We start from the raw sequence: 24167 nt of genomic DNA, 5'->3' as shown, positions 1-24167 counted from the left end.
ATTTTGCATATTGTGGGAAATACAGGGTGGCTTCTTTGGTTTGGAAATGACTGAAGACAATTATCAATATCCCCACTTCATACCCCATCTTCTAGTTTCACCCCACCTACCCTGATTTCCATCAGACCATACTGTTGTATGTAACTGACTTGCCGGCTTAAAGGCTTCCAGGGGCTGCTCAGATGTTGCAATTCTTATTAAATCGGTTTTAGAAGGTGGGAGAAGGGAGTGGAGGCTAAAACAGGAGCACAGTAACCAGAAATAGCCATCCTGTCACCAGGGATTTGTTACCATTATCCACTAAATGATTAGCCCCATAACTTACAGGCATCACTATTTGCAAAGTGTCCTTCCTCCTGAGACACCAAAAGTAATCAATTTTGAAAAAAAATATAGTCACTCATCTCCTTACAACTCAAATGCACCTTTTATGATCATGAGAGAGTCCAGAAAAATTTGAGAATTCATAGGAATCTTCAACATGCTCATTTTAATGAACTTTTACTATTGCCATGTTATTACAACTCTCTCACAAATATATGAAGGCCACTACCTCCTATATCCTTATCCTCATGTCTAGTCACTGTGTTCCAAAATGCATGGAAGAAAGCTCAGAATTTATTTTTTATATGTCTGGACTGTGGTCACTAAAATACAGCAGGCAGCCAGAACCAAGGCCAAAGCAGAACTGAGTATGCTACATTGAGGCATGATTTGCTAGAATACGCCCATTCTATGTAAGTAGCTGGCAACAGGTAGTTACAGTGAAATCCAGTATCAGAAGGTAGGCAAAGGGTCCAGAAATTGAACATGCAGGTCTTTGGTGTTTGAAGACAGAAGAGGAGCCTAATGCAAGGGCAATTCAAGTACTCGATGGAAAAGTCAAGAAGTGAATCAAAATTAGGTAATAGCCCAAGGACAAACAGAAGTTAGAGGTCAAAGCAATACAGCAAGTCTTTCTCTTTCAACCAGCCAAATATGTCATTTCAATGGCTGACAGATACATTTCTGTACTTTGCTTCTATCCCCCATTTGCTCCCCCTTTTGTGGTGTGAAAAATGTCTTCTATGAGACAATGTAGTTGGCAAGTGGGAGTGGGCAGACGTCCCATGGGAACTTTTCAGAAGATTATCCATTTTCATAAATTATTCTCAAATTGCTCTATTCATTTTAAGGAGTGAAGAGTCACTTGGGAATGTATTTGATCATCAAAAAAAAATTCTGGTGCTTTGTGTTAAGAATACATAAAAGTTAATGGAAAATTTATTAAGGCTGACAGTCCACTATGAAATTCAGTGTGCTGCAAGCCAAGCTGCAAAATTCTCTTTAACAGGAAAGAGAAATGGGACAATGGAGCTAACCTATCATATCACTTCTCAATGGCAGCTCTCATGGGAGAGGCTTTGTCAAAACCTGTTTGTCATTGTTCTGCGTTCTTTGATGATTTTCTTCCTTAGCTTTGGGCTCCAGGCACGTATTCAAGATGGAACTTAACTCTACTACATAACATCTGCTAAGGGGTTTCAAAACCACAAAGCAAGCACATTTAATGATTCAAAGTTCACAGCTTTATCAACAGCAACAACTGTTCACAATCAGAGTCAACATGCCATCACCACATGTTATTGACGTGATTGTAAATGGTGCTGATGATTACCACATTCACATGGTACCTTTCCCAATGATCTGTTTTCAAACACTAATTAATGAATCCTCTCTGGACCTGTGTGAAGAAATACTATAGCACTTTAGTTGGTTGGTTTTACAGGCAGGCGTGTTAAATGACTCTGCTAACTTTCTCCACTCACCACCCTTGTTATCTTTCAGCTCTCTCCATCGCCCCCACCTCATGTGCTTCCTGAGGCTAGAGTATTTAATGTTGGGAGGAAAAAGCACAGGCAATATGACATTTCAGATGTAGCATTTCTGACATGTATATTCACAGTACAATGAGATGCTCTGTGCAAAGATTTGTCAAGCAAACTTGGAGATAATGCATCTTATATCCTCCTTGGAGATTCCTAACTAACATTACCAAATTAAAGGCACTGAGTATTTCTGTAACATCGGTCTCCTTTTATGTGATGTGTTTCACCTGAAGTTGGGACTGCGGGAAAAGTTTAAAGTGATTAAAAGATGTAGAAGTGGGAAGGGATATGGAAGAGTGAATAGATGATGGTTGTGTTTGAAATGTTCAGCAAACACAAGGGAAATGCAAAGTCATAAGAAATCCACCTGTGTTCTCAAATACTTAAAGCAAATTAGTAGTTCCTTATAAAATATGAAAGCCTTGCACAGGAAAAAGATTTGAAGTCTTCTTTGACTCTTATAACTAATTAGCTGAATTAACTAAGCCATTTCATCTCTTTGGATCTCTTTTCCTCATCTGTAAATAAGGTTTTATTCTTATTTATATAAGGTTTATTTAAAAAAGATACTGAAAGCATCTTAAGTATTTTGTCATGGTTTAGTATGATCCTTAGTCTCACATGGAAGCAAGTAATGTTCTCATGGTTAAAAACTTCTTATAGTGTTAAATAATTTTTAAAAGGCACCTTGGAAGAGCACGGTTTTGGTATTTCCCCTGGTGACTTTATCACAGTCCAGACTGTAGTCCTGAAGTTTGCAGCCCTCGGATGTTGCTGGTGGCTTATTTTTCAGGAGCATACTCAAATCCACAAAACTTGTAGAGCTGGATGTATAAGTAAGTGACTTATTATTTTACCACCGATCTGTCAGCACTGACAGCAGCTTTGTTAATGAATTATCTCCTGGTGCATCTGGCAGGGAAGCCATATCATCATTAGAAGAGGTCTTGGGGTCTGTGGAATCAGATAACATAGAGTTTATTTTGTAACTCAGAGGTTAGTACCAAGGGACCCTGGTAACCCCTAAAAGGCAAACTTAGTTTTGAGGTTGACTAAGTCACATTCTAGAGCCAGAAGCAGCCCCTCCTGCCCAGACATGCACCTAAGTCTCCCCTTCCGAGGCATCCATGGCTGTCCCATCTCTTTGCGCATCTTCGTTTTTTTTCCTTTGTGCATATAAATCCCCATACTGAAGTCTCATTCTTGCTCTGGTCTTGGAGACAATCTATCTTGCCTAAAGTCTTTGAAAAAAAATCTCTAAGCTCTTCTACTAATTTTTGGTTTTACAGTTTAACTTTCAGAAGGCAGCTCCCCCACCCTTCTTTATAGCCAAAATCTTTGTGGGAGAGGAGCTTTATTGTTACCTTATGTATCATCTATACAGAAGTTTATATTTGCTCTTTTCAGGAGGAAAATAATTGAAGGACTTCTATGAACCCCAGTCAAGTTCTTTACCTGTCTCTTGCTTAAATGTGACAATGTATGTGAAGGGTTTTGCTTCAAGCCTGGCACACTGAGTTTAATAAATGTTAGATGGAAAAAGAAAACAAAAACAAAATACAAATAAGCCTACTTATTTTTATGTTGAAGCAGGGGTCCAAAGCTTAAAGGAATAAATTCTTTGCCCAGCTCTGTTAAACATTATCAAACAGAACAGAAGCAAATAAGACATTTTCTGCTAATCGGTTATATTATCATTAAACCGACTCTAATGAATTATTTTAAGGAATAAATGAAATAATGCACTATATATTGAAAAGTGTTTTTTTCAAGTATATTATGGTTATTAAATCAGCTATAGCTTGTTTCAGATTTTGCTACTCAAAAAATGTAAATATTATGCAAGAACTTCTAAACTATAGATAGTACTGGAAGGTTTGCAAATGGTATGAAAAATCAATTTTTATGACACCAGTCCAATGTTGAACCTTCAAGACCATTATAACCCAATGTACAATTAGTTGGAATATAAAATCAATGCTATGACCTGAGTTGGTCTTTCTGGTAAACTCATAACAGTAGGGCGAAAACAAGTGAACTATGTTGTCTGTGGGCGGCCTTGTTATGAGACCATGATGAATGTGGCTGTTAAACATTTAGGCAAAAAAGATTTGCAGCTTTCAGTGCCACAGGGAGCAGCTTTCTCTGTGTCCTTACCCAGTGAAGTGATACAAAGCAAACTTGGCTGCTGAATAATTTCATGTAATTGTACCCTGGAGAGCTGAAATATACAGGAAGGAGGTCTTTTGTGTACAAGTACCCATTTTAAAAACTACAGTGGAAAATCAATACATCGGTTGGTGGAGGCTTACCTGCAATTATCTTTAGTTGAAATTTCCAAATGTTGAACATAATGAAAAATCCCTGGATAGAAAAATGTCCCTGGTTAGCTTCAGTAGCTACTCGTTACTTTCTAAATGTTCTTACCAGGCAAACTGAGCAAAAAGAAACCCCTTTTATGAAAATATTACCTGCAAAGCACAGGGGCAGGTTGGCTGGTCTGTTGCAGGCAGTAATTCCTCCAAAGAGCCTTGTGGTTTTGTATGTATGTGGGGGTGGGGGTGGAATTTCACTCTATCACCTGTCTAAACCCTTCATAGGCAGGGACTTGATTTGGGGGAACCCCTTGTGTCAGTCTCCTAAACTGGAATTAATTGGTGAGGGAGACAGTTTCAGGTGAACAATTAGGATTTTCTTTCTCAAGAGAGGTGTTAAATATTTTACACCACACATTACTCATATATCATGCTTTACAACCCCTCATTAGCCCACACAATAGACCAGGGGAGAGCTGCAAGGTATTACCCTCCTGTGATAGTTGAGGGGAAACTAAAAAGGAAGGAGGTTATCCTTGGCCACACTCTGTGTCAAATATAGAAGCAGAACTAACTAGTTGTTCTACTCATGAACTGAGAGTAAAGGCATTAGACAACTAAATAAGTACTTAAATGCTCACGGAGAGCTAGTTTTGCAGTTCCTTCTCTCTTCCAACTCCTTCCCTAAATGCATTGTTGGAGCCTCTCCCAGTCACTGCATACTTAGTCACTCTGTGAAATTCTAGGGAACACCTCATCTCACTGCCATATTTGGCACTGTTTCCCAAGTGGGATGCCAAGGTTCTTTGCTTACATTCGTTTTTGTTGTTTTGGTTCCATCTTTGGAGGACAGAGGGAATCAACTCATATTTTATCCTCTCTGCCTCCTTTTCGCTACATTGCCTCATCATTTATTAGTATATTCCTTCTTAGTTGTTATGGCCAGCAATCTTCTGCTTCCCTGACATTGCTTCTCAGAACTCTTCAGTGGTTTTGAAGGGAAAATCTCCTGTGTCATTCTCTTTTGCATCCATTTCTCTCACCCTCTTAACATTGCCATCTGAGAAGCTGATCTTAGAGTAGGTACTTCAAATTAATTATCAAAAAAAATTGACAAGCAATCTAAATGTACAACAATTAGAGAATGGCTACATCTTATATGCCTCAACTCAGTGGAATATTCTAAGTGACAATAAAGTTTGCAGATAATTATGAAAAAGTAATTTTAGTAACGTGTTAAGTGAAAAAACACATATGCAAAGTGTTGTGTTTATTAGGTTCCAATTAATTTATATGCCTATGGACAAAGCCTGAAATGGAATACGTCAAACAAAAATATAGATCATTGAGGTGGTGAGATTATTGGAACTTCTAAATGTAAGAATTTCTGTACAGTTATCACATTCTTTTTATAATGATCTTCAGTTTTGACCCAGTCTCTGATTTATCCCTCCTTGCCCCTTCCCAAATCATTATTATCTTTAGTAACATGACTTTCTCAAATTTGAGGTGGAGATTCCATTCTAAAGGGAAGGTCTATAAATTCCATCTCTGAATGAAAATGATCAGGATATAAGATGAATTGCTATAAGGGAAAGGTTATTAGTTAGTTTAAATTTATGAATAGAATTTCTAATCAGTCTTCATTCTTTTAATAATTCAGGCTAAAAAAATCTTTGTGTATTTGTCAAATATAAAAGTTGCCAAGACTGGAAAGGAAATTTGTTTTTCTTCATTGTCTTTTTTTCTATCTAGAAACCTACCTACCCTGAAATGAAAAAGAGCTTAGAAACATCAGAAAAGCAGGCAGTACCACCCTGTAAGTAATACAGTGTTCTACGAGTTTCAACCTTATGTTTTGTTTGTTTGGTGTCTGTGAGATTAGGTGTCATTCAAAGTAGTAGTTTAAGACACAAATATTCCAGTCTGGGGGAGTATAAAAGAAACTTCAGACAAAACTAGTGTCTTGCTTTCCTTCAGGAGCAAAGTAGAATAAAATGCTTCAGAACTAATTTTGTCCAGTTGTTCTCTGGCTGTGGTCATATACTTCTTTCATAATTAGCTTTCTCTAGCTTACAATTCAGTCTCTGGAAGTATGCATTAAAGGTGCCCCTTGGGTTTTGTCCAGTTTCTCCAGAATACTGCAGCCAGCTCTCATTAACAGTTCTGTGTCTCTTGCTTTTCAGACTGAAGGCTCAGAGACTCAAGCATCAGAGAAAGTTGGGTCTGATGCACAGCATCAAGCAGTTTCACTGTCTCTAAGCTAAAGATAGGTGCAAGGCAAAAGTATCTGAGTTTTAAGCTTTCCTAGAGCCCTGAGATTTTAGCCCTGGATCCAGTCCTGTTGGATTGTTAATTCTGAGAATGCAAGAGTGGCTCATACCATGAGCCCAGTGCCTCAGTGCCAGAGCTAAACCTGCCCTGAGCTGAAAATGGAATGGTGCAACATTGCATGCAGGTTATTAAAGATTCTGCTTACTTTACAATGGTCTGTTAACAGCTCTAATGTCTTTAACATGTGCAGCCTATTGACTTTTAAGTAACATTTTATTGAAGTAACTGCCGTGCTTATTAGCCCGTAAGATTTACGCTTCATTTTCAGTCCTGAATCTTGGGGAGTCCTGAACCTTTCCTTAAATGGTGAGGTGGGAACACTATGAGATAAGAGATGCTCAGTGTGAATGGGAAAACGTGTGGTTCAGTAGGGTAAGGAAGAGAAACAGCACGTCTCCTAGGATTTGGAGAAAGCTAAAAGGTCATAGAGAAACAATCACATCTTCATTAATGGGTCTGAAATTTAGAGAAAAAAATATTTGCAGATGTGGCCAGTGTGAGTGGCTTATATCGTGGTTGTACTGTTTTATAGTGTCAGGTGGATAGTTAACTTTAATGAGTGCAAAATTTCACATAAATGAACATACAGAGAACCATCAGGACTGACATCTGAATTTAATATGCTGCTTTTACTTAGGCATTTTGGAAGAATCAAAGTTTGCCTACCTATATCTTTTCACTGCTGTTAGCTCTTGAAAACACAGAGTAATGTCACTATGTTTATAAATCATTGTACGCAAAATAAGTCAACATCAAATTTATTTATCTACAAAAAAACATACTGAGGAGTAGCTGGCATTCAGTTAATGCTGGAATTTTGGGATTTATCAAATATTTAATTGTATAATATAAAAAGAAACTTTAATGCATTTAAAATAAACTTCGATTTTACATTAACTGTGTTAGAAATATGTAAATAGCAGAATATCTGTATAGTTTTCCTTTCATTTTTCTTTACTGCTGGGGAAAACAGCTATCTTGTGGATATTTAATAAAAAGGAATCCTCCCACATAACTACATATTAATGAGCTCAGTGTGATGGGAGACGAAATTAAATCTAAGAGAAATTGAAATCTTTCAGTGGCTCTACCAAAGAACATAGAGGGGAGAGCGAGAAACAGTCCATAAGGATAGGCATAAATATGACTTTCACAAGGATCTGATATTTTATAGCCTATGGAAAACTTTGTGTTTCTCATCTCAGTTTTCAGGCTGTGGCTCAGAAATCAGTTGAAGAATATAAGCACAAGGCATGGTTTTCTTATAACTTTTCCAGACCAGAGATAAAGCACTCTTTTTTTTTTTTTTAAATATTTTTATAACTTTTATTTTTATTTTTATTTTTTTTTTTGTTATACTTTAGGTTTTAGGGTACATGTGCACAATGTGCAGGTTGGTTACATATGTATCCATGTGCCATGTTGATTTCCTGCACCCATTAACTCATCATTTAGCATTAGGTATATCTCCTAATGCTATCCCTCCCCCCTCCCCCAACCCCACAACAGTCCCCGGAGTGTGATGTTCCCCTTCCTGTGTCCATGAGTTCTCATTGTTCAATTCCCACCTATGAGTGAGAACATGCGGTGTTTGGTTTTTTGTCCTTGTGATAGTTTACTGAGAATGATGTTTTCCAGTTTCATCCATGTCCCTACAAAGGATATGAACTCATCCTTTTTTATGGCTGCATAGTATTCCATGGTGTATATGTGCCACATTTTCTTAATCCAGTCTATCATTGTTGGACATTTGGGTTGGTTCCAACTCTTTGCTATTGTGAATAGTGCCCCAATAAACATATGTGTGCATGTGTCTTTATAGCAGCATGATTTATAGTCCTTTGGGTATATACCCAGTAATGGGATGGCTGGGTCAAATGGTATTTCTAGTTCTAGATCCCTGAGGAATCGCCACACTGACTTCCACAATGGTTGAACTAGTTTACAGTCCCACCAACAGTGTAAAAGTGTTCCTATTTCTCCACATCCTCTCCAGCACCTGTTGTTTCCTGCTTTTTTAATGATGGCCATTCTAACTGGTGTGAGATGGTATCTCACTGTGGTTTTGATTTGCATTTCTCTGATGGCCAGTGATGATGAGCATTTCTTCATGTGTTTTTTGGCTGCATAAATGTCTTCTTTTGAGAAGTGTCTGTTCATGTCCTTCGCCCACTTTTTGATGGGGTTGTTTGTTTTTTTCTTGTCAATTTGTTTGAGTTGATTGTAGATTCTGGATATTAGCCCTTTGTCAGATGAGTAGGTTGCAAAAATTTTCTCCCATTCTGTAGGTTGCCTGTTCACTCTGATGGTAGTTTCTTTTGCTGTGCAGAAGCTCTTTAGTTTAATTAGATCCCATTTGTCAATTTTGGCTTTTGTTGCCATTGCTTTTGGTGTTTTAGACATGAAGTCCTTGCCCACGCCTATGTCCTGAATGGTATTGCCTAGGTTTTCTTGTAGGGTTTTAATGGTTTTAGGTCTAACATTTAAGTCTTTAATCCATCCTGAATTAATTTTTGTATAAGGTGTAAGGAAGGGATCCAGTTTCAGCTTTCTACATATGGCTAGCCAGTTTTCCCAGCACCATTTATTAAATAGGGAATCCTTTCCCCATTTCTTGTTTTTAACAAACTGTCCCTCAGACCACAGTGCAATCACACTAGAACTCAGGATTAAGAAACTCACTCAAAACCGCTCAACTACATGGAAACTGAACAACCTGCTCCTGAATGACTATTGAGTACATAATGAAATGAAGGCAGAAATAAAGATGTTCTTTGAAACCAACGAGAGCAAAGACACAACATACCAGAATCTCTGGGACACGTTCAAAGCAGTGCGTAGAGGGAAATTTATAGCACTAAATGCCCACAAGAGAAAGCAGGAAAGATCCAAAATTGACACCCTAACATCACAATGCAAAGAACTAGAAAAGCAAGAGTAAACACATTCAAAAGCTAGCAGAAGGCTAGAAATAACTAAAATCAGAGCAGAACTGAAGGAAATAGAGACACAAAAAACCCTTCAAAAAATTAATGAATCCAGGAGCTGGTTTTTTGAAAAGATCAACAAAATTGATAGACTGCTAGCAAGACTAATAAAGAAGAAAAGAGAGAAGAATCAAATAGACGCAATAAAAAATGAAAAAGGGGATATCACCACCGATCCCACAGAAATACAATCTACCATCAGAGAATACTACAAACACCTCTATGCAAATAAACTAGAAAATCTAGAAGAAATGGATAAATTCCTCGACAAATACACCCTCCCAAGACTAAATCAGGAAGAAGTCGAATCTCTGAATAGACCAATAACAGGTTCTGAAATTGTGGCAATAATCAATAGCTTACCAACCAAAAAGAGTCCAGGACCTGATGGATTCACAGCCGAATTCCACTAGATGTACAAGGAGGAACTGGTACCATTCCTTCTGAAACTATTCCAATCGATAGAAAAAGAGGGTATCCTCCCTAACACATTTTATGAAGCCAGCATCGTCCTGATACCAAAGCCTGGCAGAGACATAACCAAAAAAGAGAATTTCAGACCAATATCCTTGATGAACATTGATGCAAAAATCCTCAATAAAATACTGGCAAACCGAATCCAGCAGCACATCAAAAAGCTTATCCACCATGATCAAGTGGGCTTCATCCCTGGGATGCAAGGCTGGTTCAACATACGCAAATCAATAGATGTAATCCAGCATATAAACAGAACCAAAGACAAAAACCACATGATTATCTCAATAGATGCAGAAAAGGCCTTTGACAAAATTCAACAACCCTTCGTGCTAAAAACTCTCAATAAATTAGGTATTGATGGGACGTATCTCAAAATAATAAGAGCTATCTACGACAAACCCACAGCCAATATCATACTGAATGGGCAAAAACTGGAAGCATTCCCTCTGAAAACTGGCACAAGACAGGGATGCCCTCTCTCACCACTCCTATTCAACATAGTGCTGGAAGTTCTGGCCAGGGCAATCAGGCAGGAGAAGGAAATAAAGGGTATTCAATTAGGAAAAGAGGATGTCAAATTGTCCCTGTTTGCAGATGACATGATTGTATATCTAGAAAACCCCATCGTCTCAGCCCAAAATCTCCTTAAGCTGATTAGCAACTTCAGCAAAGTCTCAGGATACAAAATCAATGTACAAAAATCACAAGCATTTCTGTACACCAATAACAGATAAAGCACTCTTGAACATTTGTGGTAAAAACTAAAAGAAGACAGTTAAGAACCCAACCCACTACTAACCCTGGGCCAGTACTATTTCTTCTGCTTTTGAGACATCTCTCCCTTTCTGAGAAATTCCATCACCCATGTTTGAACTGATGGAAGAGAACTGTCTGTCATAGCCACAGAGCTTAAATTACCAGCTTTTCAGGTCTACAGAGACTTTGAGAGATGTACTAATATATTCACAACAGGCGGAAAGTGCCAACAGAAACAGATCTTGAATTGGTTCCCAAACAGGATGACAAAAAATGTCCACCCAGACCACACACGATTCAGCCACATTGCACGAGAGTCCTGCAACATACACTTGTTTTGTTTCACCCACCTATCAGCAGACCAGGACCTCTTCACAGGGGGACTAGATCGCTCCTGCCATTTAATTAAATTTTGCACTTAGCTCAGTGATGCAGAATCTGTGTTGGTAAAGAGTATATATTTCTTCCAAGTAGTTCAGTCTCAAAAAGATGTTTCCTTTAAGAAAAAATAAGATCGGGGTGGGTGAGGGAGAAGGAGGGGCAGTGTGCAAAGAAGAGAGTTAAGTTTTTGCTCTGAAATTGCACACACTATACATGCATAAATTGTATGTACATTTATCAATTTTATTTTTTATTTTAGAGCAATTTTAAAACAATTGTGTGAATATTACTTAAAGTAAAGCACTAAAGCAAGACTAAGCCTGCCTGTTGCAAAAGCCTGGAAATTCAATACAAATTTTATAAAATTAGTTTCTATTCTGATGGTTTCTGGACATAGAATCTTTTAAAGAGATTGTGAAATCGCAGAGACTGCTATGAACTGGGAATATTTTTAACATTCAGATGATATTCCCTGAAAACTCTTCATTCTACCCACAGTAAGCAAGGCAAAGTGCTTCCTAAAATGACTAAAAAAGATCCCCAGTCTAGCTGCCTTGCTCAAATCTAAGCATTACAGGCACAAAACTGAAATGCTAAGTACTTGAAAGCATCTGTGGTGTCTTACTTCTGATTAATTGTAGATATCCCTATGTGAAAACAATTAATAAAAGGCTGAAAAAGATTGGTGATTCTGCACATTTAAGGACCGCTATGTGAGTTTTTTTCAACCATGGTTAATGCTTTAGTCTCAACACCTTTAATAAAAGCAAGGTGACAGACTATGAAAACATTTACTTCAGAACTACAAGCAAATCTGATACTATTGTTGAAAGATGCTTCAGGGCACGTGTACACATGTTCCACAGGAGCAAGGGCCGTGGAGGAGGTGGAGGTGTGGGGTGCGGTGCTCTGCCTCCTGCATGGGGAACTGTGTGATTCCCCACAATACCTACAGGGCTTTGATATTTTAAACCTGCTAAAAGAAAAAAAGCTGCAGGACTAATCCTGTGCACATCGCTGGGGAGAGAGTATTATTGAAAGGCAAATGTATTTTCTCATAAAAGTTAGATTTTTTTCTGAGTTTAAGTAAACTGTGGTTTCATAAACCCATGTTAGTGCTATATGAGGGAGGTTTACATATGGCCATCCAATTATTTCACACTGAAAGTCACAACTCTTGCTTCATCCATCATCAAACCCAAACTCTGAAAATGCAAACAGGCAATTTCACAGCTAGCTTAAACATTGATTGTTAAATAGCATCACATTTTCAGACTTCCAAGCAGTGTATTTCATAAAACAACAAGAAATAATTTTGTAACTCCCTGGATAGAAATCAGGGAACAATAAAACTTAAATCATTTCAGGGACCTGAGAGATTTCTGTTTAGTGAAGCCAGTGTTATCTAAGAAAAGAATTGGTTCTGATCCATGTCTATCATGTTCTTCCTAGTTTTTTTGGCTAACATGAGATAAAAATTAGGGCATATTTATTTTGTTAAGCTGTGATCAGTATTTATTTCTGAACGTGTTCTTTTTTATTTTCTACCATGTTGTGATGGCTCTCTGAAAAAGTCCCTGTATGTAATAAGGGTTTAAAATACTGTAACCCTGGGATTTCAGAATACCAGATATTTGAATGTGTCCCAAAGCATGATGACTTTAGAGAGAGAATTGAGGTCTGATATTGCACAAGCAAAAGTAAAATGATTGCATGGGGGGAAAATACTATGTTGCTTGGGAAAGTGATCAGGGTTCCTATTTTGGGGCATCACATAGAATTTGTTCTCACATGACAGAAAAATTTTTCTTATAACATTATTCAAGTTGTATAATATAGGCTATATTTGAAAAATAAATGAATTTTATGCAAATGAAATATTTGAAACAGAAACAAACAGTTCTTTTTTATTTTTTAAACTTTAAATAGTTAAAATGTGGTAGATTATTTCTGATTTAAAGTCTAAATAGATGCTCTCAAAATGTCACAAACAAATTGAACTACTATGTGTTCATAAATCTGATTTCCATTCCTTCCTTATGAGGTGCTATTAAACACTATTTAATAGCATACTATGTAATTCTAATGGGAGGTTGGATCTCCATTAGTTAGATGTTGTGTCCAATTAAAACCATTTAAATTTAAAGCAATAGTATATTAAGAAAATTCCACTTTAGTAATAAAATTATGTTATCTTCTCTTGTCAACCAAATTCTATGAACATTTTCTGAAATTGTAATAAATACTTAGTTTTCTATAAAATCATATATTGTCTATGTTACAATGTACAGTTATGATAGGTGCTATTAAAGAAAATCTGTTGTTTCATTATAATTATTCTCTAATTTGAGCATTATTTAAAAAATCTGTGTGTGTGTCTGAACATGTGTGTATGAAACCATATTGTTTTCTGTATGTAAGAAAAAAGCATTCCATTGAATTTATTAAGAAATAAAACATATCTGTTGCCTTTAAGTTCAAACTAGATGACAATGACTAGGGGTATTGGAAGAAAAAAAAACTAATAAAAATAAATTTCTTACACAAACCCCCAGAATTATGACATTCCTTTTTGAACAAGTTTATTTGTATTGTTAGTCATATTAAGGCAATTGCATGAATCTCTGTAGAGATCAAAGCCTTATGACAACTTAATGACTGTGCAGATTGCAATGTGTTCCTTACCATTTTGACATCCAGTTCTAAGTTTAAAAAAGAATTTGATTTCTCCACCCTCCATAGTTTTTTTTTTTTTTTTTTTTTAGATGGAGTCTCACTGTCATCCAGGCTGGAGTACAGTGGCAGGATCTTGGCTAATGCAACCTCTGACTCCTTGATTCAAGCGATACTCCTGCCTCAGCCTCCCAAGTAGCTGGGATTACAGGTGCCTGCCACCACACCCAGCTAATTTTTGTATTTTTCGTAGAGACAGGGTTTCGCCATGTTGGCCAGGCTGATCTCGAACTCCTGCCCTCAAGTGATCCACCCGCCTTGGCCTCCCAAAGTGCTGGGACTACAGGCATAAGCCACCGTGCCCGGCCCACCATCCATAGTTTTTTAAATCACAGAGCCTGTATGGCTTTCAGCAGTAACCATGGCAGACACCCTCACAATGTACATCTGTAGAGAGCTTTAATTGTTTTCAAAGCATTTTCACACACATAACCTTGAGAGGTAGACAGAGTTTTCATGGCTATTTTATAGATAAGGAAGCTGAGATACAGAAAGTCAAGTGGTAGATCCCAAATATTAGAAACTGAACTAGAAGTACTATTCAAGTTTTGAATTGTACTTGAAGTGAGACATCAAGCCCACATCTAGGAATTTTAAAGACCACTAAACAAGCACAGATGTGCCAATTTCCTAAGGCTTGGGGAATCTTCATAGCAAGCAACAGTGTATGAACTTTAACATCGTTCTTCTAGGTATCTAATTCCAACTGTATATTTGAATGTGTATGAACACAGAACCATTCACACAAACTGCATTTAAAAATTATTTTAAAGATGAAGCATATTGACCTTAAGATTGAGATGGGGGACTCAAATCAGGATGTGTTTAGACTTATTGGATCCAAGTCAAAGTGGCAGATTAACATTCTGGGAGTTTCATGTTCTCAGTTTTATGCCACTCAGCATGGCTCTGGTCAAGCCAGTTGTACCACGACTAGCTCTGCCTCTGGAACAAGCTGTTCAATCTCTCTTAGCCTTAGCTTCCTCATTTCTAAAATGGGGATAATAATACCTCCCTCATAGGGATTTATGTGAGGATTAAATGTGATAATATGAATAAAGCCATTGAACAATGTATTAGATTTTTAGGGCTGCCATAACATTATCTCAAACTGAGTGACTTACTTAAAACAACGTAAATTTATTCTCTCACCATTCTGAGGCCAGGTCCAAAACGAAGCTACGTATGGGCTGCACTCCCTCCAGAGGCTCTCCGGGAGAGCCTTTCTTTGCCTCCTCCAGCTTTTGCTGGCTCCAGGTGTCCCTTGGTTTGTGACTGATTAATGTCAATCTCTGTCTCTTGAAATGGCCTCCTCAGTCTCCATCCCAAATCTCCCTCTATCTTCCACTTTTAAGGACACTTGTCTTTGAATTTAGGACCCTCACGAAAGTTCAGGATCATCTCATCTTGAGATCCGTAATTCAATCACACCTACAAAGACTTTTTTTTTTTTTTCCAAATAAGGTTATATTCACAGGTTCTGAGGAGTAAGACATAAACATATCTTTTTTTTTTTGGGGGGGGGGTTGTCACAATTTAACCCAGTGACTGGGAACAAACCCCTGCACCTTCTACCTCTGTTGTCCTTGATTCAGATCATAAAATGTGGTCAATTCTGCAGTGATTAGTTCAGTAGTTCCCAATCCTGACTGTACATTAGAATCACCTGGGGTGTCTTTGAACCTCTCAGTACCCACCTGGGCTGCATTACAGACCAATTAAATCAGAATCTCTGAGAATGGAACACAAAAATTGGTAGGTTTTAAAGTTCCCCAGGTGATTCCAATGCACAATCAAGGTTAGGAACTGTGGTACAAGGGCTCAATTGAAGGCCAGTCCATAGAGGCCCTGGGTTTTCTGGATTAAACAAGAATCTTTGGGTTTTACCTGTTCAATGTACCAAGTCTTTTGGGGTATAGAAACAGAAGTTTATTGTTTTATCAGCACACCTATGCAAATCATGATCCTTGACTTTTGCACACCATTTTTGCCTGTGCTGTATGCTAACTCTCATTATCTGCAGGAGTGAAATTTAATAGAAAGATTTAAGGCAGGACTAGATAAGAAATTTCGGAGACAAGCTCCAATTTCAGGGACACTGTTGATCCCAGAGGACTCTGTCTAGTGGGGCTTATATGGATATAATATTTTGTTTCCAAATCTCAATCAAGCTAAGGCTCTGGGGCAGTATAAGAGACCCTGTAGTGCTGGAAAAATTCTTTTCTGACATTCCTAGGCATAGCTTGCTAATAAAAACATCATACAATTCTTTTGCAGGAGGCTTTAGTGTGTTTACTAGAGTAGGTGATGTTTGTTGGGTTAGTCTGTCCAAGGTGTTGGCAAATTCTTTCAGTAGTTTTCTTTTAACACTCTTCCAGTCGCTGACCTTCTACATGGATTATAGGTTTCTTTTTGAAGCAAAACTCCAGAAAAGACTTGGGAAGGAAACTTGTTCTTGTGCCACCTGACTCAGGAGGCCAGCATGTATCACAATCAAACGCCACCACTATTCAAAGCTGCAGCACAATAGGTCCCTGCACTTTAGGTTCAAAGTACTTTTCTTTTCTACCTGGCGTGGCTATTCAGTCATCAAGTGGCAGATCTTCAAGAGGTCCCATTACTGATCCCATCTGTCCTGATAGCCTCACCTTTGTCCCCTTTGAAAACATGATCCCAGAAACCAGCCTAAGACCTTCTTCTTTATACAATAAAGAATGCACAGTTGATAAAGCAGATGAGGATGCCCATCTGAGGGCATCTTTCAAAACACAATGTTAGGTGGAAGCAATAAAGCTCCCAATTATAACACTTGGGCATTAGCCTGATTTTGAGACATATTTTGAGATAACAGAATGATGGGTCTAATGCTTTGAAATTAAACAACATTTGTCCACCCACTTTTCCTACATATTAGCCTAGACTCAGGGCAGGCATTTTCAGAGCATCCATAGAATGCACTGGTTATTAGCTATCCACATGCACTCCATCATCTACAGCTTAAGAATCTCATAGGGTAAACTGGAATTAAGACCACTGAAGTCTTCTTAGGAAAGGGATGTGGGTCCTGGGAAACTTGAGTCTTTTGGATAGGAAAAAAGTGGGAGTACATGATGACGTCTCTACAAATTACACCTTGGAGGAGATAGACTTCTCCTTCCAAGTGGCATTGAAAGGTCAGCAGATAACATGCAGAATAATTCGGTTTATACTTACATGGGTAGTAATACTGAATTTTAAAAACAACAACAACAAGAAGAACAAGAGAAGGAATGTCACAGAAGTCAGGATAAAGGTTACTGTAGAGAAGAAGGGGCAGTAGAGAACTACCAAAGTGGAGCGATGTCTTCTTTCTTAATCAGATGGTTATATGTGAGTTTATTTTATTATTATTCTTTACACAGTAAATACTTCTGTGTGTATGCTATATTCTGCAGTTTTTAAAAAGATAGCTGTGTTAAATTGGACTATAAAGTATAAAAATGACTTTTTCACTTATTTCATATGTTTTATTTCGACAATGTGCTTGATTGGTACACTTATAAAACATTTGTTAAGCGACAGTTCCATTAACATGTAATATCTTTTAAGATAAAAAGTTTTCATAATAATAAGGGAAATTTTCTTGAGGGGTGAGGACAGAGCAGAGCAAACAATGGCTCTGCTCATTAAAAATACTTTCTTCATACCATCACCATTCCTGAAAAAGGGAAATCCTGAGATAAGTAAAGTGGCAGTTCTGTTGACATAAAAGAAGTCGTTAGAAGGGAGGCTTGGACAGGCAGAAAACTGCCATTTAACTACTCTTCCTATCCACTTTTCCAAGTGCTTTCCTGGGAAGTTTTCCACTATTTGACTTTTTATTTTCTTTACGGAATTTATATCTCCTCATCTAATGTTGCTGGTTTTCACCCCAATTATGCCTGTAAAAGCCATTTGTGAAGTCACCTGGAAGATTTTTGACAGAAAGGGGGTGTGTGGATCTGGAAATGCTAGATGGGGCCCCTGCATCTGACTCCTTGTCCCAATTCTTTTCCTTGGGAATTGCTTGAAGAAATGCCTCTACTTACTAATATTGAAAAAGGTAACAACAATTTAAACATTTTTTAAAGTTGATGCAAACAAATAGCCTTAAGAGTTAACGTTGTTAACACATTTCTATTCCGCTAATGTGGTATGAAAGTGACACATAGAATTTTCAATTATATTATTCCATGTTACCCTAAAAAACAATTTTGGAATGAACTCAAGAAAGGTAATGTTCTTTTTACTTTAGATAAAAGAAATCACAGGGATAAAAATGGAAGGAATGTATAGCTGTATAAAAGAAAGGTATTTAAGTCAAGCAAGAATTTAATTGCCATTTCACAGTGCCTTGCTTTTGTTCCTAATTTTCTAATCCTGTTCTGTACTGTTCCTTATTTTCTAATTTTCTAAGCCGATAACGACCCACACGTGCAAATTCTGGTTTAACACCCCAGGAAATTTAATAGCATTTATTCTTGTTTACTGGTTTTGGCAATTTTAGCCAATCTTATGATCTTTTGCAAAGTAACAATGTAGAGACAGTATGAATACTGATGGTAGATATTGAAGCTGATAATTAAACCAGACTTTTTGTGAGAGGGAATTTTGTAGCCCAGGCTCACAGGCTCACAAGGCTTTCCTTGTTGTGACATTATTTATTTACTCAGATCCCCACACATTTTCTGTTTTATCCTGGGGTTGGGCGGAGGCAGGCGTGGGGAAGCCTGTTCTTAAAGTCAGAGTCCGAAATACTCAAAGGGATTCCTAAATTCAGCAATTACTCAACCACTGGTGCAGAGAAGGTAAGTTATTTAGAGTTGTTGATGTTTTAAATAAGCCGAGTGAAGGAAGCTCTTTAGGCGGAAAAAGCGGAGAATATTGGGCCAAAGGGCCGAGCACACCCCTGCAGTGCCCTTCGCCCGGTCTACCATGGGGTGGCGCTCTAAGGCCCAGATTTGCCCGCCCCCGTCCTCCACGCGCTATTGCAAGCAGCAGAGAATGAACTTTCTCAAGCTTTCGTTCTTGTGTCTCTTTCTCATTATACATGTAAAATATTTACATTGAAAACCCACTGACCGTCAGCAATGATGAAAATAACTAAGTAATTAGAAATTGGTTGGACATTTGTATACTTAGCTCTCTCAAGTATGTTTATACAGCTGATAGAAATGAAAGTTTGGGATAAAAAGAATAGTAGCACTATCATATAATTTCAAAGTTTGAATTACTTTTTTTCCTGATAATATTTTAGGTTAAAAAAGCCGCTCATATCTAAACTCCTGGAAATCCACTTTTAACCTTTTAATAAATTGTGCCATATAATACAATTTTAAAATCCAAAGATACAAGGTAATTTAGTTATTAATGAAGTCAGAGTTACCGTATTTTTTCATGATAGAAGAAGGAAGGTGAATAGATTTTAAATAAATGAAGATTTCAAGCTAGCACCTTTGTTTTAGTTTAGCACCCTGGACTATGCCCTGCTGAAAGCATTAAAGAAAGATGCAAAATCTTTGAATAAACTGCAAATTAATCTCCATTACCCAAATAATTTCCATCATTTTTATTGTTTTACTGGGCAGATATATTGCTCTGTGTAAAGGGAAAAAAGAGAGCGCTTGATTTTCAAAGGGAAAGAAGCATAGAGGATAAGGTTCACAGCTACAAAAATACATATGATTCATTTTAAAATGGAGCCTTAAAGACTGGTCTGGTCAACCATCAGCATCTTCCATTGCCAAGAAGAAAATATCCTCGCATATGAACCATATCTACCATTTTTTATCTTATTCATCTTACTTAATATCGTATCATGAGCACTTTCCCAAATTATTAAATGCTCTTAGAAAATCTCATTCATGGCTTTATCATCATTTAAAAAAATTTTGCTTATTACTCATTGAACAGGCTATTTTTAATTTTTCTAAACAATTGTCTAATAAGTCCTTATAAATAAAATTGCCCAGGATATATATGTACATAAATTTTTGTCAAGCAACTGTCTTTAAATCTTTAAAGTTTTAATGTAAAAAAAAAATTTAATCTTAACTTTAAAAAGTTTTTTTAAAAAGAAACCATAGATAAATATACGCCTACATAATATAAAATTGATTATATAGACAAGCATTTTTTTGTCGGGGGGGTGGGGGGGAGCGTTGGAGAGGGTCAGGATTTTAAAATCCCAGTTAGAATAAACAGATACTGTATCTACTTGGATTAATTTTGAGATGCCAAATTTCCAGAACTATTCATTAATATCTCATTAATGTCAGATTTATATACTCAACAAATCTGAAAGAGTCCATCTAAATTTACTATTTAAACGTTGATATTTTATATTTTTTCTACAGAAATATTTGGGTTTAAAAAGGAAACCAAGAGTTATATTGGGAAAAACTTTGATGCCCCTGACCCTAAGAAAGTGTTACTCTTCACGAAGAAAGAATAAATGTTTGAGGTGGCAGATATCCCAGTTACCCAGATTTGATCATTTCACATTGTATCCTTGTATCAAATATCACATGTACTTCATAAATTAATAAATAAGTTTAATTAAATTAATAAAAATTTTAAAAATTAGAAGTTTCATTCTTTTTGAGAGAATTATGTATTTAATGTTGTGCATTGAAAATTAGTTCCCTAAGTGAAGGCTGCTAAATACAAAAGACATATGTCTATAATCTCAAAATAATAGGTGAAAACCTGAAGATATAAAGGGTTATATTTGAAGATAGAGTTAAACATATGGTGTCTGCTTTGAAGTTCTCTTTCTATATTTGGCCATGATCTTTTTCATAGAGATGCAAGCATAGTCTCTTTTTCTTTGACTGTCTGTTTACACGTCATAGTCGCAACTTCCTAGGGAAGAAAAATTTTTCCAGTTTTAAAAATTTGCAAGAAAATAAAATTGTCACAGTGTGAAACTGGATTTTCAACGCAAAGCTGTTAAAACAAGAAAAAAACATATTTTCCTTGAACCAAATTTCACCTTTTACCCTCCATTGTTGCTTAAAGAATTTTTAAATGCATTCAGATAACAACTTGGAAAAGTGAAATGTTATACTCACACATCAAAAAGGCATTCCTTCAATAGGACAATTTTTGTGTTCTGCATTAGAAAGAACAAGACTCCTTTAAGGGAGAACCCTGCCTACTTAAACAAGGAAGGCAAGAAAAGGTCACATGCCCTTAGGGCTCTCCTTTCACTATCTTTACCGAAGGAAGACATGCAAAGAGAAGTTATCTAAGCTTCCTTCTACAAGGCAGTGACCATGGTGAAGTTTTTTTTTTTTTAAATAGTACTCAGGCCAGATCCTAGTGCAGGTGGGTGTTTTCCAAACAGAATCTGTCTGGTGGAATGAGAAGCACCGTGGAAGTCAGATTCTCCTGCTTTCCATCTGTGGATGTCTGTCATTTGGGGACAATGACCAGCACTATATTTTCTTAACCCAATATGGACAGAGTATGTGTTTGGATTGTATTGTGTGACATGCCCTTCTCTATGGAACAGGCTCAAGAGGGGAGGGGGTGGGTCTGGCTTTTTAAGGATGGGTCTAATGCGTTCAGCTGTTATCACACTTTGCTGATTGTAATCACTCGTTTTATGGTTTCTTTTCCAGCTGCTCCAAAAATTCATTGCAGTGTCCTCTAGGTTTATTTTTAATATCCCATAATTCAAAGATCTAAGAAAGAAGAGTTGAAATAGAAATCCATGTCCTGATTCTCTCCCTTTTTTTTTTTTCTCTTGGGGAAGAAGGGATTTAGGATTTGGACACATTACTCAAAATCCTCTCTGGAGAAATGTGTTCTTTTCTGTAGGGAAGGAGCCAGCTTGGAGCACATTCACAGGCTTATTCAATTGATAGAGGAATTGGGAACCGATCCTATTTAAATACACAAAATATTTTAAATTCAAAAAATTAATTCTTTCTTCAGAGCATTTATGTTTAAATGTTTCCTTTTTGAGTGGTAGCAAAACAGTAGTACTCTTGGCATTTTAGGATTTCGAGATTCCCTGAATAAAGTATTTGCTCTAAACTCTGTTATCCTAAACTTACTTAGTAAAGGGTAAGAACGTATCGCTCTTTAAATGGCAGAACACTTTCATGCATGGGAAAACTAAAAGGCAAGGGGATCCCCATATGTGCTGTCTCTGAAAATATCTTGACTTACATTTTAAAATCAACTTATTTCAGGGGAAGTGGACCCTATCAGTTTTCTTTGTTTTCCCCATTTAGTCCTCCGAAGAGCTAGATCTGAGAAATGACTCAGCTAGAATTATAGGTTGCCACTTCTTCGTTTTCCACTACATAGCAGCAGCTCCTTTCCGTCATTTTTAAGTCCTTTAAAAGCCCATATGGGGAAGAGGGGGAGGGGACTGCCTGTAAATCATAAAGACCCAGTTTCTTGATTTCAGTGAAGGGTAGTTTTACTGTCCGCTGTCACCACAGCTGTCAGCAGGATGCCTTAAACATCCTAATTGTCACTAGGGATCAGATTGTTCCTTAACTAATTGTTTAGATCAGCTAATCTACATCCATCATCTGCAAAGGGCAGGCAGCCCCAGGCATCCTGTGATTTAGATAAAACTCCTTTTCTGGGTCTAAACACGTTGTTTGGGTGACCAAGGGTCAGGTACCAAAAAACCTACCTAGGGGTGGAACAAGAGTGGAGATTGTATACTGAGGACCCGGTGAGCCTCCAAGCTTACAAGCCCAGACCACCTGCATGTGTCCCACTCAAACAACTGTGAATCAGGAGAAGATTCCATGTCACTGATCGCAATATGCCAAGAGCCCAAACAGAGCAGACAGCCAAGATCATTGCCTGAGTCAGCTCTTGTGTTTGCACTCATACGGGCTTTGAGGTACTCGTTATGATACAAATGTGCTGGGTATTTTTGAGCTATTTGCAAGGCTTTCTTGAGTTACACTTCTAAAAACACATCAACAGCGATGTAGTATAAATTATATATGCAGCACACACATTTCATGTTAGAATGAAGTCTCTCTTCTAAGAACCTCTGCTTTAATAAGCTTTCTAAAACAATTGGTGAATTCGTTATTTTAGACTGTGAGGTAGTTTTTCTTGCATTCATCTGCTCATTCTTCCATTCAATAACAATTTATTTCAAACTCTCATGAGCTTGGCAAGAAGGTTTTTGTGCCTCAGGAATGCAATTCGTTTAGAAACAAGCCATCCCCTTACATTCATATTGTCCTTATCTCAGAGTGCTTTCAAAATAACTAATGAATCGATTTAAAAGTAAAAAAAAAAACAAAAGCAAGCAGGCCTTGAACTGAGCAGAAGTGAATAGGAGTAGAAAGACAAATGTATGATAAATGATAAACAAACAAACAAACAAATACAGCCTTCCCAACATTCATTAAGATAATTTAAGAAAAGGGGTCCAGGGACTTCTAAAAAACAGAACTTTGGAAAATCCTCCACACTTATCTCACTCATTCAGATTTAGTATAAATCCTATTAATTTTGCAGTAAAGAACCCCATTAATTTTGTTTAGGCTGGGCCTTTCCCTCACTTACTTTAGTTTTTCTTTTAATGTAATAGTATACCTATTAATACTTTATAGAAGTACAGTGCTATGAAATGGAATCTGGAAAAATAATAAAAGAACAATTGCTAAACTGTAGTCAGCATTTATCGTGGTTTACCTATTTAGCAGGCATTATTGTAAGCATTTTACATATAGTAATTCATTTAATTATCACAACAACCCTATGATGTAGGGACTTTTATTATTCCCACTTTGTGGGGAAATTGATTCACAGAGAGGTTAATTTACACAAGATCACAGATTGTGCTGGTGAGATAGCAGAGAATAGCAAGCAAACTTGGGAAAAGCTTTTAGAGGAATCAGGTTCTGAAATGGGAATTAAAGGCTGGCAGGAATGGGGGTTTGTTGTCCCACGGAGGCAGATGGACAAGGAGCACAGACTTTAGATGCTGGCGGTTTCCGTAAAATTGGATTGGAAAGAAAATGGGCCCAGCCTGGGGCAGAAGAGAAATGAGAGCCATAGGGCTGATAAGGATGCCGGGGCAGCTACAGTAAGTGATGATCGGCTATGGTCCAGCTTCTGACACTCAGAAATTTCATTTTGTCACTTTCACCTATTACAGCAACTAAAAGAACTTAGGAAATCTATAGACTGCTTTTCTTCCCTGCCCCTGACTGCCATCATTTTCTACAGAATTTTCTTTTCTAGTTACAAAAGTAGTCTGTATTTATTGCAGAAAATATAGAAAACATAAAACACACACATGCCCAGAG

The 24167-nt window shown here is 37.3% G+C and overlaps 1 long non-coding RNA gene across 1 annotated transcript in view; it reads right to left on the bottom strand.

Annotated features, from left to right (window-relative positions):
* Positions 1-4180: 4180 nt before the first annotated feature.
* Positions 4181-24167, bottom strand: part of LOC134736441 (uncharacterized) — a 208306-nt gene continuing 188319 nt past the window's right edge. The window contains exon 3 of the long non-coding RNA XR_010120438.1: positions 4181-4232. This is a non-coding gene — a long non-coding RNA (uncharacterized lncRNA). The remainder of the gene's footprint in view (positions 4233-24167) is intronic.

The sequence above is a fragment of the Symphalangus syndactylus genome, chromosome 4 (genome assembly GCF_028878055.3).
Source record: "Symphalangus syndactylus isolate Jambi chromosome 4, NHGRI_mSymSyn1-v2.1_pri, whole genome shotgun sequence".
Classification (NCBI taxonomy): Eukaryota; Metazoa; Chordata; class Mammalia; order Primates; family Hylobatidae; genus Symphalangus; species Symphalangus syndactylus.
Note: the sequence above shows the minus strand (reverse complement) of the source record. Positions and strands in the feature narration are given on the sequence as shown.